The sequence below is a fragment of the Lonchura striata genome, chromosome 11 (genome assembly GCF_050655825.1).
Source record: "Lonchura striata isolate lonStrDom1 chromosome 11, ASM5065582v1, whole genome shotgun sequence".
Taxonomy (NCBI): domain Eukaryota; kingdom Metazoa; phylum Chordata; class Aves; order Passeriformes; family Estrildidae; genus Lonchura; species Lonchura striata.
The window spans coordinates 8,441,203-8,455,292 of NC_140713.1; the positions used below are offsets into that span (position 1 = coordinate 8,441,203).

Genomic DNA, 14,090 nt, shown 5'->3' on the forward strand with positions numbered 1-14,090 from the left:
TCATCTATGTCTGCATATTTCTTGAAAAATTATAAATATAAAGATGATTAACCCAACACATTTCTGAATCATCCAAAAAGATTCTTTTTAAACTTCTCTTAAACTTTGTGACACGACAGTTAAAGTCCTAAACCAAGCAAATTAATTTGTGCACTTTTTGCCCTTCTTTTTTTCAGCAGATGATGACAAAAATGCAGTGTCAACTGCACAGGTTTTGGGTTGGAGTTTTTATGCTTATTTTTGTTTGGTTTTGATTTTTTAAGGTTAAGTTTCTTTTTCATAAATAAAAAGATCTGGTCTAGAACACGAGATTGGCTGTTGGATCAAGTGTTCAGCTTCACTGTGTACATGTCTTAACTACTTACTCAGTACTAATTATACTCCTCCAGCTCAGTTTCCAGTAAAAGGCAGTGAAGTACAATGACTCCTGAAATACTCAGAAGATGCTGAGTATTTATTCCCATACTGAGGATACCAGTATGGGAATCCCTATAAGGAAAAGGGTCTGTGAATCCTTTGACTTCATTTGAGGAATTGGCATTTATGAGATAATAAGAGTTCAAAATTAAAATATCTTACATGGGAACTGCCTGAATAAGAAAGTGACTGGTATGATTTCCTTAATTCTTTCTAGATGTCAGGAAGTCATTCATATTAACTTTTTAGTCAGAAATAAACTTGGTGCCTGTTCTAAAAGCAGAAAATTTGTGATGCAAGTATTTTGTTTTTGGAAGTTTTCTTTAACAGCATTTCTCCAAGAAATTCCCATACTCGTCAGACCCATGGATCAGTTTTAAGAATCTGAAAAATCCACCTGCAGAAGACAACAGCTACTTGGTACATGATGAAGAACTTCAATGAAACACAGCAGGACATTAAAAGGACCAAGCAGGGCTGCACACAAATCTGACAGTGCCTCACATTTCCTGACTCCTCCTCATGGATGAATACAAATGGATTTGGAGCCACATGAAAAACTGGGAGAGATGAAGTGATGAATGAGTGATGGAGACCTTCCCTGTGGAGGAAGGATCAGTTTGGCAGCCTGGGCACTTCCATTTCCCCAAGTCCTACCAGCTGCATGTTGTGTACCTCGGAGTGACAACGTGCACAGATGTGCAGCTCTGAACTGAGCAGTGAACAAAGGACTGCGAGGTTCAACTTGAAAGCTCAGAATATTTTGATGTTACAGTTCACCTTGTCACATTAAGCATTCCCAAAGTTTTCAGCAGTGCTTGACATATCATAAAAAATGTATCTGGAAAAATCAAATTTTAGTTTTGTTGCTGCTCCGATGCATGAAAGCTTATTCCAGCCAAAAGGAGCTGTATCTCTGCAATAGTGGCACTCCAAATAGGAGTTATGGGATACAGAAAGCTAGGGCTGCAATGTATGAATTATTTCTTTCTCTTTTACTTATGAAGTCCCTAGGCAGAGGTTTTTAAGACTTGGTTTGTAACTGAACTTCCTTTCTCAAATACAGCATTTAGAAATATTTGTTCAGCTCACGCTCAATAAATGCATATAATTAGTATTTACAAACTTGTTTATTCATATTCCAACAATCTCAACTTACTTAATTATCATATGAATGGTTTCCAGTCCCTATAGAACATCTGCAAGCGGAATAAAAAGAAGTGACTATGTCTCAGCAGCCATAAGCTGGAAGAGACCCTGTAATCAACCAGAGACTCAAGTCCTAGAGTGTTTGGGGTTGGAAGGAACCTTAAAACCATGCCAGAGTTGATAGGGCTGACAGATTATCAAGGAATGAAAAGAGAATACAAGGAAATTCAGACCACAACAGAAAAGTTAAATAGACTCTTTCACAAGTGCTTCTTGTGAAGGTTTGGGAGATTCATTGAATGTAGGAAGCAAAGTGATGCAGGGTCCCCAGGCAGTGCAAAGGAGAGCTGCTTCATTGCAAAAACCAGGCCTTGTTCAGCAGTTACAGAGTTTTAGATCATAACAAACTGTCTTGGTTTGCAAAGACACGTGTCTGCTAAGGAAGGCAGGAGCCTCCCTTGAAATGGAAAATATAAGCCCCCTCCCTCCAAATTATTACAATTTTGAAATTAGGGGGTTCTCAGGCAAAGATATTGGGAATAGGAATAACAGTTCTTTGTTAGAAAAATTAAAAATACAAATGCAATAGTACAAAAAAAAACAAAACCCCTGCCAGAGTCAGAACCTGACACAACAGCCTGTGGGTCAGGGAAGTGGCTCAGCCCCATCCCAGGGGGGCTCAGCCCTCCTGCAGTGCCAGCTGTGCTTCTGCTGGAGCAGGATCCTGCACAAGGGGGGAGTTTTCCTCTGGAGCTCCAGGGCTGGTGGGGATGGGCCTGGGCTTCCCCTGGGAATGCAGTTGGGAATAAAGCTGCTCCTCTGGGAATGCAGTGGGAAGAAAGCTGCTCCTCTGGGAATGCAGGGGGAAGGAAGCTGCTCCTCTGGGAATGCAGGGGGCAAAGGCTGCTGTGGGGTTCCCAGGTCAGATTGTATCCAGGTAGGAATGCTGGGCTCCTCCCCTGGGCAGAGCATCTCCCTATGGGATGATGGAATTTTCTCAGCCATGCAGGGACACTCACTGGCCATGAACAGAAGAGATCTCCTGGAGGGAGGATGGGCTGTGGAAAAGATAAAGGGAACTGCCCAATGAACAGAAGAGAACTGGCCCAGCTCTGACAGATGGGAAATAGAATAGAATACACACCCCCAGACACATCTTGTAACCTAAGACACAAACATAATTCAACCAACCACCACACACCACGATGTGAACACGTAATGGTGACATACCTTGAATTTCTACTTCAGATTCAGCTAAGTCACTTTCCCACAGTCCTCTCCTTCTTAGCCAAAGTAGCAGGCCTGAGCCGTGATTTTACAAGGCCTTTCTTTTGGAACGTTTTACCTATATGCAACAATTAAATTAAACAATTCTTTAAAACTTACAAGTTCTTACAAGAGCTGCCTCAGTTATAATGCTGATCTTAAAAAAAAGTTTCAGGAAGTGAAAGCCAGTCATCTCAAGCTGACAATTGAAGAAATTGTTCACCTAAAAGTTTTAATGTAATTAAATATTAACTTGCTGGACCTTGAGGATGTTGTGTTATCTATTGGATTATCTCCTTCAGCAACAGAGCAGAGGGTAGTAAATGCAACATCTGTGTTTAAAATTTGACTCAGGGATGATTTCATGAGCACAAATGAGAAAATCTGACCCCTACACTAAGTAAATGTGTAGGATTCAAAAAAAAAAAAAAATTGTAAGCAAATTGATAAATCCAATAAATTTGCATAGAGGGAACCAGGCAGATCCAGAGGATTACTTTAAAATTTTCCTTCACATGATCCATTTCCAAAGGCTCAGCAGAGAACAGACATGGCAATAGATAAAGGAGAAGCTTTTCTTAAGGAGTATTGACAGTTTAAAAGATTGGATATAATGGATAAGAAGAAAGACATGTTGCCATAACAAGAAAGATACCGAGGGAATTAGAGAAGTATTTATGTTAAGACATAGGCTTCAACAAAGGGGATCCAGAAGAACAAAAGAATGCTGAGGTAAAATGTTGTTGATTATTATTCAGATTATTATCCAGAATTATTCTGGATAATGAAAGAAAACAGTTATGTGAAAAGCTGTTGAAGGACCTCACAATACTAAGGGTAATAAATAACAAATGAAATTGAATAATGCTAAATGCAAAGAAATGCCAATGGAAAAGAATCAGCATCAGGATATGTATTTTTACTACTATGTTCACTTTGGAAACAGAACTTCATTTCACTTTGGATTGTTCTTTGGATACATTCAAATGAGAACAGAACTGTTCAAAAAGGGAAACAGAGCATTAAAAATTACTGAAGAGAAAAAACCTTATTAATGTCACTACATTAATTAGTCACAATCCAACAATTTTGATCACTTCAGCTTAAAATATAAAGCATAAGCAAAGAAGATTTAAAGAGGCACCACTGATAAGAGCTATGAGACAGCATCTGTACAGAAATTAAATAGAGACTAAACCTCTTCAGCTGGGAGAAGAAATGCCCTAAAGGGTCCATGACAAATATTTATCACTACTTGGGTTTTTAAAAAAATCTATTATAACACAAAGGATTTCAGGAGTGATCACTAAATTCTCAAGGAGAGAAAATGTACAGCACAACAAAATTAAAATCAGAATTATTCATCATCTGGTAAGAAACACAATGGTTCTGAAGGTGCAACCATTTCTAGAAATTTTTAAACCTAGACTTTCAGAAATTACAGGCCTGTATAGAAGCAAAAATAATTTTTCATCTACCCTATGGCATAGGTGTGTTACTGGCCAGAGCTGCAATCAGGCCATTAAAAGACAAACCCTTTGGTTTGAGTTGTGTTTATTTTTAAACTCCGAAAAGTGAACAAATAATACCAGCTCTGAAGTTCATTTACATATTTATTTATTTATTTATTTATCTAATTTGTATTAAAGTTTTGGTGACTGCCTTCTGGGACTAACAAACAAACTTTAAACATTTAAAAATCCATCTCTGATTGCTTCTTGTCTTAGTAAATATGTCCTCTCATGGTCGTAGTAGTTTACAGAATTTTTCTGCCCCAGCCTGTTTTCTCAGTCTTAAAAGTTCCTAACAAACTATTAATTTGCTATTTTCTGAGTGGAAAGACATGCTCCATATTTTCATGCAGATAAAGGACTGCCAGCTTCCAGACTGCTGGCAGAATATTGCAGCAGCCACCATAATGTTAGGAGAAAACATTTAATCAGAAGTGGGTCAAAGTACTTAAATTTGTTTGCATTTTTCAGTGATTTGATAGTGTTGGAGCAGAAGAAGTCACTGGACTCTGTGCTGTGTTCCACAAAGGGAGTTGCAAATCAGAAGATCAAAGTTACCAAAGCTTTCTCAGGATGGTCACCATTTTTTTTTTAATAGAATAAAAAGTCCTAAGTTCCCTCAAAGCCACAGTGAGCTACTGGAATTACAGAGTATATGTTTGCAAACCACCTGGTTTTTCCATTCTGGATATGAACCCTCCTTCTAGAATTCTTGAGCTGCAATTAGTGCACAGCACACCCCTGCAGGGAAAGCCACTGGGAATTTGCTTCTTTCTTTTGGACCAACATTCTTGTGTTTGCAAACTTTGCCCTTTTTAACTCCAGGAGCAGTTTCTGTAAGTATTTATGTTTTGAAAAGCTATTTAATAATTTCTCTATGAGTTTCTTCCCCCTATAAAGCATATTTATGCCTCATTATCTTCACCTGACATTTGTTTTTGCTGAAGTTCCCTTCCCTTTTGCTTTATCCCATCTGTATATTGAGAAAGGGAAAAGATTTTTCCTTCAAATGACAGTTCTGTAACTGATTGCCCTCTGGGTTTCACTACAATCACTGCCAACTGAGCATGAAATCATGCTGCTGAAACATGGTGACTTCCTCAGGAAAGAATTTGTGATTATGTTGCTTTTACACATTTATTTCTGCATTAGACAGGACTGGGGTGCCAGCAGGATGGCACACTGTGACCAGCAGGTGACATCCCCGTCCCATGAGCAGCAGCCCACACAACCTCTACAGCAAATCAAGCCTTCCTTGAAAATTATTACCCAGCCTAAACTATGGAAAGGCCAAGTGACACTGACTGGGAAATCAAAGCAAGGGCTGTTGGCTGCTCCTCCTCTGAAGGAGCTCAGCTTCCCCACGACTGCCTTTCCCAGCTTTAGGAATTCCCTGTGTGGCACATTCAGCCTCAGTTCCAAAGTGGGAGCTGCACATCACACCTTGCTTTTTAATACTGTTTGTTTCTGCTGTTCAAAGAATAGGCTTAAATGATTTTATACACTGATTTTTGAAGCAAATCATATTAAATTATGCCAGCAAATCAATTTTATCTTCCTAAAACTCAATACTAATCGGGTCGCTTCCACTGACAGATATCTGAATTCTTTATCCTACAGGCAACTCATTTAGTTGTGATTGTGTCACTCACTGAAACACCAGCATTTCAGAACACATTTAAATACAGCAGCATTTCCTGATTTTTCTTGATGCATTAGGAGATGATGGGAACAAACTCCAGTGTTCAGAGAGCAGACAAGAAAACCGAGGGAGTTTTGCAGTCATGGACAAATTCCTTTGCTTTAGATGAATACAAAGTAACAAAAACCTCAGAAAATATTTGTTTCTTTTAGGCATTCCAGCCTGATATTCATTTTCCTTAGCATGCACACAGCACTGGCAGGCAGTGCAGAGATACAGACCTCCCAACACCGGGGATCTGATTCTGCAGCTCCTTCCATATCTAAAGCACCACAATAAAGAAGCAGCCTGATCTATTGGATTTATTTGCAGGATAAGACTCTGAAGATCACAATCTGCTCAATAGAATTCTTCAGCCTCCATCACATCTTTAAATAAATCATGTTCTGGAAAATTTTAAATGCCAAGTTTTTAAAATAAATAGCACCACTATAATGTTTATGAACACAATTTTAATTCAGAGAATCATGGAATGTCCTGGGCTGGAAGGGACATTCAATCTCATCCAGTGCCACCCCTGCCATGGCAGGGACCCCTTCCCCTGTCCCAGGCTGCTCCAGCCCCAGTGTCCAACCTGGCCTTGGGCACTGCCAGGGATCCAGGGGCAGCCACAGCTGCTCTGGGCACCTGGGCCAGGGCTGCCCACCCTGCCAGGGAACAATTCCTCATTCCCAATATCTGATCTGAACCTGCTTTCTGTAAATTTGAAGCCATTATTCTCTCTGTTTGAACATTGTGACAATCCATTTCATGCCATTCAGTCAACACTTTTATACCAATTTCCAATCCTTGCAAAGGTTATCATACAGCAAAGTTGGGAGGGTGCAGAGGGAGGTCTAATTTATCAGAAAAGAAGAGAATATAAAAATACCATAATACATGCAGTTCAAATGAAATCTTGACAGCTGCTATTCACAAATATTGCTGACATGATTTATATTAAAATTCAGAATGGCTGCGTTTTCATCAGTTTCTCATTTCACAGCTGGTATTTCATGTTGTCAGCATCCTGTGATTTACAAGGCGATATGTAGTGTAAAAATGTTGTTTTAAATGGACAATCTCATAAGCATGTTTACTAATTGATATGCTAGGGCAACTTAAAATGTAAACACAATGTGTGTTCCAAAAGTCAGAATGCTTTCCAGAAGAAAAAAATGAAGCTAATAGCTTCAGTTTCATTCAACTTTTATGAAAGTCCCCAGAAAACAGACATTCCCATGCAAATTTTAAAATAATGGCTTAATTTGTGAAGTTACTTTTGCAATGTCAAAAATGCAATGTAAAATACATAAAAATTGGGATTGATCCTCACTGCTAGGAGATATAGAAGCTGTTTAACCAGGCAGACCCTGGAGCCTTAATAAAGCATTGTTTTCTAATAATATTTACATAAAATTCATTGGGATATTTTCCAAAGTGATATAAAGCAAGCCTGGCGCAAAATGCAAATTACCTATTCCAGCAGTGCTATTCTTTCTCTAAGACCTGTAGAGATGATGGAAAGGACATATTTTCAGGGAATTAAGTCAATATTTTATACAGTTCATCATGCTTCTCTGTTCCAGTGCTCAGCAGGAATACAGGATGCAACCTACTCCTCCACAGTTCCTTGTAACAAAGGAGAAGTTATCTGCATATAACTTGGAAAGTTTGGGTAGGTCCAGAGTCTTTAGTGGAATTTCTTAAGTAGAGCATTAATCAGAGGAATAAAAACTCTGCTTTTACCAAAGCTGTCTCTCCCATTTTACAGAAGCTACTATTAGGCAGCCCAAAGCCTGGAATCACCTTCTATGATTCATACAATATTTTAACAGTCACAAGACATATTTGGATCTTATCCCAAAATCTGAGGTACTTAGAATATTTTGTAGTAAAGCTACAAGAATCAGGAGGAGGAAGAAGTGGCAAACTGATTCCAAGGCAATTCAAGTTTCCCTTTTCAATCCTCCTACTCCATCAGTAAGAAAGAAATGGCCCATGAATATGTCCAGGCAATGATCTGGCACCCTGCCATCATTTTTTAGGTTTTCTACAGATATTTTGTGTTACAGACAACCACGGAGAGAAGCTCTGATGGCATCACCAGCAGCTCATTGTCCTCCTCCAGTGATCTCAGTCAAATGCCTTCCCTTCCCTCCCATCTCTTCTCCAAACAGATTTGATTCCCATGTTCTTGGTAACATTGCAGGAAGTTTTTTTCCTAGTACAAATGTGGGGGGACATTTTGTCTAGTCTGAATTTTTGGCATAGTTTGACAGTTGATTTCTGCATACCAATAGTAAAGATGTTTGCCTTTTTAAACATCACATCTTCAGGTTTTCCTTGCAGTTCTGCTAGAGGCAGGTTTGCTTGGATGCAGCTGGAGTTTAAGAGACTCACTGTGTCCTCCGTGTGTCATATGAAAATCAGACAGCCAAAATGGTCTTTCTGCATAAGTGGGTCATAATACAGCCTTCATCTTATCTGTAAATTCTTAAACTTTTGAAAAATATTTTCCAAACCTATTGACCTTAAAATTATGGCAGACCTCATCCATCAACAAAAAAAGAGTTTAATGACTTGCACCAAGCAGGATGTGATCAAAGCCAGGATGTGGGAACCAAGAAACCAAAAGATGATAATCAAAAGAATTCTCTCCTTTGGGGCAGTAGGTGAAGTCTGCACACCACACAGCTATTGCCAAAATAAAAATGTGTAATATGAAGTGTCCTGTGGCCACACAATGGTCATTCCAGAGGAGCAAAAGTAAGGATGGCATATGTAGAATATTGTCTACCTTACAGAATTTGTTCCTTAGCTCTGACACTCTTCCAGCTCTTAGCTGTGTACAGAAGTCGACATTTCTTTTAACACAAACCTAAGCATTCCCCATCTGAGTTTTCATATTTTTGTGGGTTTTTTTTCATACCTTAAGCATGAATTACCTGGAATATGCTGATATTTGAGCTCTGCCCTCAGCTCCTCTGCTGCAGCTGAACCAGCCCAGTGGGCTCAGAAGCTCCTTGGGTGGCCCCTTCAGACACTTCATGGCCTCTTTTGGAAAATCTCTAGTGATTTAGTGGGGTTTTTTTTTAATATAGTGGTGTCCAAAACTACCCCCAGGACTCCCCTGTGAAGTGCCCTGTATCAAAAGTAGCGTGGGCAGCAGGGGAGGGGATCCTGCCCCTCTGCCCCGGGGGAGACCCCCCTGCAGAGCTGCCCCAGCCTGGCCAGCACAGGAGGGACCTGGAGCTGCTGAGAGAGCCCAGAGGGGCACAGGAGGAGCAGGGGATGGAGCAGCTCTGCTGGGAGGAAAGGCTGGCACAGCTGGCATCGCCCACCTGCACAGGAGGAGCTTTGGGCTGAGCTCAGGGTGCCCTGCAGGGCCTGGAGGAGCTGCAGGAAAGATGGAGAGAGACAATTGCCAAGGGCTGGAGGGACAGGGCACAGGGAATGGCTCCCAGTGCCCCAGGGCAGGGCTGGATGGGATGTTGGGAATGAGGAATTGTTCCCTGGCAGGGTGGGCAGCCCTGGCCCAGGTGCCCAGAGCAGCTGTGGCTGCCCCTGGATCCCTGGCAGTGCCCAAGGCCAGGTTGGACACTGGGGCTGGAGCAGCCTGGGACAGGGGAAGGGGTCCCTGCCCATGGAAGGAGGTGGAATGAGATGAACTTTAAGATCTCTTCTAACCCAACCATTCTGTAATTCTCTGAATTAATAATGTATCAGTTTTCTTAAAGATAGGTGTTTAGAAGAAGATAGAAGAACAACTAAATTTGTTGAAATGTGCCTTCTATATTGAATAATTTTGACATTACAACCAGTTACTAGTCAAATTTTCAAGACATTCCCAAGCTTCATTACCAGTTATTGTTTTTATTAATTACTGTGAAATTACTGCCTTACCTAAAATTTATTTAGATGATTTACTTTTTTATTTCATTGTTTTTTCCTAGATTATGTGTTTACATATTTGAAGAAACTGGGCTTTCAGGTAGCAAATGATAATATTTTATAATCAATAGTGCTCTAGTGTTAAGCAATACTGCAAGGTTTTCATTAAATCAGAGGAAAGCGTGGTTAAAGGAATGCTAACAAGTATTGATGTTTAGATTTTATTTATCAATGTTGTTAAACTCCTCTTCACTGCACTGAGTTTATTTTTCCACATTAAAATAACTTTATTTGGTATCTCTGGGGCTGAGTTTTAAACAAGATAAAGTACCTAGTGAATTAATTTATTTTGAAGAGAAAAGAAAATACAATTTGTGTCTTTTCATTAAATTATCCTTAGCTATATTGATTTTAGCCAAGTTAAAATTTATTTAGCTGAAAAAGAAACACAGCTACAGTCCAAATGTGTATTCCGTGTTAAGCTGGGGAGTCAATTCCTGTGCTATTTCACTTCATATTTTATACATTATTATTCATTATATTAATATTAGTCTGTCTCTGATTACCATACTGGCATCCAAATTATATATTTCTACTGGAAAAGTCTCATATATTCAAATGTTTGAAAGCAGCTAAATTACATTTGAGAAAACATTGTTACATGGGAGAAGAGACCAACACCCATAAAAAGTGTCATGGTTTGACACTGGCACAATGCCAGTGCCCCCATGAAAATGTGATTTTTACTTTGAATGCTGTGAAGTGGAATCTAGAATAGAGCAAAGCAGGCCCAAGCTTAATAACAGGAAAAAAACTTTATTAAACTACTACTACTAAAGAAAAGAGAAAATTAAAGAAGGGGGGAAAAAAACCACACAAAGATCAAATGAAAACCTTGCAAAACATTTCTCCCCCCACCACCCAACTCCAACAAACCACAGTGAGACACAATCTGGACTCCAATCAGGTTTCTACCCTTCAAGCAATCGATACTTAGTCCATCGAGGGAACAGAGTTTCTCCTGTGCCACAGACTCCCCCAAGAAACACAGCTCCACATCCTGTGTTTCCATGTCACACATGGCACCGCCCGGAGAAAAAGTTTGCCATGGTGACCCTTCTCCTTTCTATGCACAGTGCTCTCACCACCAATGCATGGATGGTCAGACTGCCTTTAGGATTTTTCTTTTCAAGGATGCCCTGCCAAGAGGGGAGAAAACAACAGTTCAGTTTTTCATTGTTTGGGACCACAGTCCCCCCCATTTTCCCCTGGGGCCGAGGGCTCAAGAACAGAGATCTTCTTCTCTTTTCTTTCCTTTCCAGGGCAAGGGGGCGCCACCACAAACTCCCTAACCTTTTCTCTGTTTACTCTACTTTTGTCTTTTTCTCAGCTGAAGCAGGTCTCTTGACTCACTGGCATCTTTCCAAAACACAGTCCTTCTTGACGGAGAAGATTTGGTTCAGGTTGTGGCTAACACGGAAAAGTTCAGCCAAAAGCCACTCCTTGTCCCCCTCCCATCTAGAATTCTTCTTTCCAACATCCCATCCCAGGGTCCAAGGTGTTCCTCTTCTTCTCTTTCAAACTGAGGAGGGGAAAGGAAAATTCACAAAGCTTTCATTTTCTCAAGAAAGGGTTAAAAGTCCGAACTCCCAGGATGGCTCGATGCCCGGACATCTAGCAACTCCCACACAACTGGGCACTTTGCAGCAGCTCCCCCCGCTCTTCCTTCCTTGCGGCTTTCTCTCTCCCTCTCGGGAGAGGAACTCTGGGGGGGGAAATGGAGACATCTCAGATTTCTTCCACCCTTCCATCTGCAGGGGCCAGCCCGGTTCCAGTCCTTTCACTACTCTTGGGGCTTTCGGCCTACCTTTCTCAGGCCATGGGCTTCCCCTCCCCCACCCAGCTCGTGGCTGGGCGGGGGAAGGTCTGCACTGCACACTGACCGGAACCAAAGAGAGCGAGTTCCCCTGGGAATTCTGCTTTCAACCCCTCTGTGTTCTCAGAGGCGTGTCTACTTTCAATTGGTCAATATCTAAATTGACCCCTTCCTTCCGGAAAAAATTATCTTTCCATGTCAAACCACGACAAAAAGTATGGAACATTTCTCAAAATCATGTGTCTTCCTTACACAGGTTCCATACACAGACCTACAAAATACACAGAAGAAGGAAGGCTGAAGGAGATAATAAATATTACCACAGGAGTCAAGGTTCTGTCCTCTGGATTAGGGACCTGAACAACTGCTGATGAAGAAAATTATTTTTCTATTGTGGGAATATGTATTCGGCCATTCCCACCTCATGTAGATATTTATGTTCTATGTTTGACTTGCTCCTGATGTTTATTGAAGCAAAACATGGTAATAGGTGATAAAATATACAGATGGGGATAAAATGACAGCTAATTCATTCACTGGAAAATAAGGTATGGATATTCTAAAATGTGACACACAACATCAAGGTGTCTTAGAGGCTATTTTGAAACAATTTATCTTATTAACAGCACCATAATATTTCCCTGAAAACATCACATTCTCATCAGAGCTAATGTATATTTCTGACCACAGAATAACGGTACTGAAGATAATGAGTACAAATAGTTCACTTAACAGAATTCCTACTCTCTATTTGTATAATTTTCTGTTTCAATTTCTTTAGCAATTATACGTAAAGTATTTAATTCTATATTTGGTAAATAACGGTCACAGTATAATTTGAACAATTAAGCATGACAGTTCTCTATTGTGACACTTCTGCTGTGGTTACCAAGACTACCTTCCAAAGAAATACTTCTCTGTAATATTGAATGTACTCATCAGGTATTAAATCCCAGCCACACCAACAGAAAATGCTGCTGCATTTTTTTGATACACAAAAAAATGGAGATAAGAGCAGTGTGAATTTGCACAATTCAGGAAGGACCTGGAGGGGCTGGAGCACATCCAGGGCAGGGAACGGGGCTGGGGAAGGGGCTGGAGCCCCAGCAGGGGCTGAGGGAGCTGGGCAGGGGCTCAGCCTGGAGCAAAGGAGGCTCAGGGCCCTTCTGGCTCTGCACAGCTCCTGCCAGGAGGGGACAGCCGGGGGGTCGGGCTGTGCTCCAGGAACAGGGACAGGAGCAGAGGGAACGGCCTCAGCTGGGCCAGGGCAGCCTCAGGTGGACTCCAGCAGGAATTTCTGCACGGAAATGATGTGATGGGTTGTTAAAAAGGGTTCATAGAATCACAGAATTTTCTGAGTTAGAAAGGACTCAAAAGGATCGTTGAGTCAAACAATGTGGAGACCCAGCCACAACTTTGTGTTACCAGCACCATGCACTAAGTAACTGAGCTAGCTCAGGGTTGTTAAATGTTGGAATTAATTGCTCCAGTTGCAGAACCAGTGAGGTTGGAAAAGCCCTCCAAGGCCATGGAGTCCCAGCTGTGCCCGATGCCCACCTTGTCCCCAGCCCAGAGCTCTGAGTGCCACCTCCAGCCCTTCCTGGGACACCTCCAGGGATGGGCACTCCAGACCTCCCTGGGCAGCCCTGACAGGGCCTGAGCACCCTTTCCATGGGGAAATTCCTGCTGGAGTCCACCTGAGCCTGCCCTGGCCCAGCCTGAATTCACAGATTTCAGAGAATGACCAGTTTGGAAGAGACATTCAAGATCATCGAGTCCAACCCAGCCCCAACACCTCAACTAAGCCCTGGCACCCAGTGCCACATCCAGTCTGTTTTTAAACACATCCAGGGATGGTGACTCCACCACCTCCCTGGGCAGCCACTCCAGAACTTTATCACCCTTTCTGTAAAAAACTTTTTCCTCATAACCAGCCTGTATTTCCCTTGACACAGCTTGAGACTATGTCCTCTGGTTCTGTCAGTGCTACCTGGAGAAAGAGACCAACCCCACCTGAGTATGAAATATAAACTTTAAGGAATTTAGAGATTTTGGAGCTAAGATTTTAGTTAGAGATAAGCCTTACTAAAGTTAATTAAAATAAATGAGTAGTCCTTGATGAAGTTAGGAGTTAGTAGTTAACTAATAATTGATTGCTTGTCAGCACAATGTTTAGTTAGCTGGCTTTATAATGAAGAATATAGAAACTGACAAAGAGCTTTTAGGGACATAAGACAATTGTGGCCTCCTCTGTTCTGAAACCAACTGAAGACAAGGAATGGGAGTTCTACCAAGA

General features: G+C 41.1%; 1 long non-coding RNA gene across 1 annotated transcript; it reads right to left on the reverse strand.

Moving 5' to 3' along the window:
• Positions 1-9,884: 9,884 nt before the first annotated feature.
• On the reverse strand, positions 9,885-13,389 carry LOC146766383 (uncharacterized). Its single transcript, XR_014957742.1, has 2 exons — positions 11,786-13,389; positions 9,885-11,683 (listed from the first exon to the last, which is right to left on the reverse strand). It is a non-coding gene; the product is annotated as an uncharacterized LOC146766383 (long non-coding RNA).
• Positions 13,390-14,090: the final 701 nt, after the last annotated feature.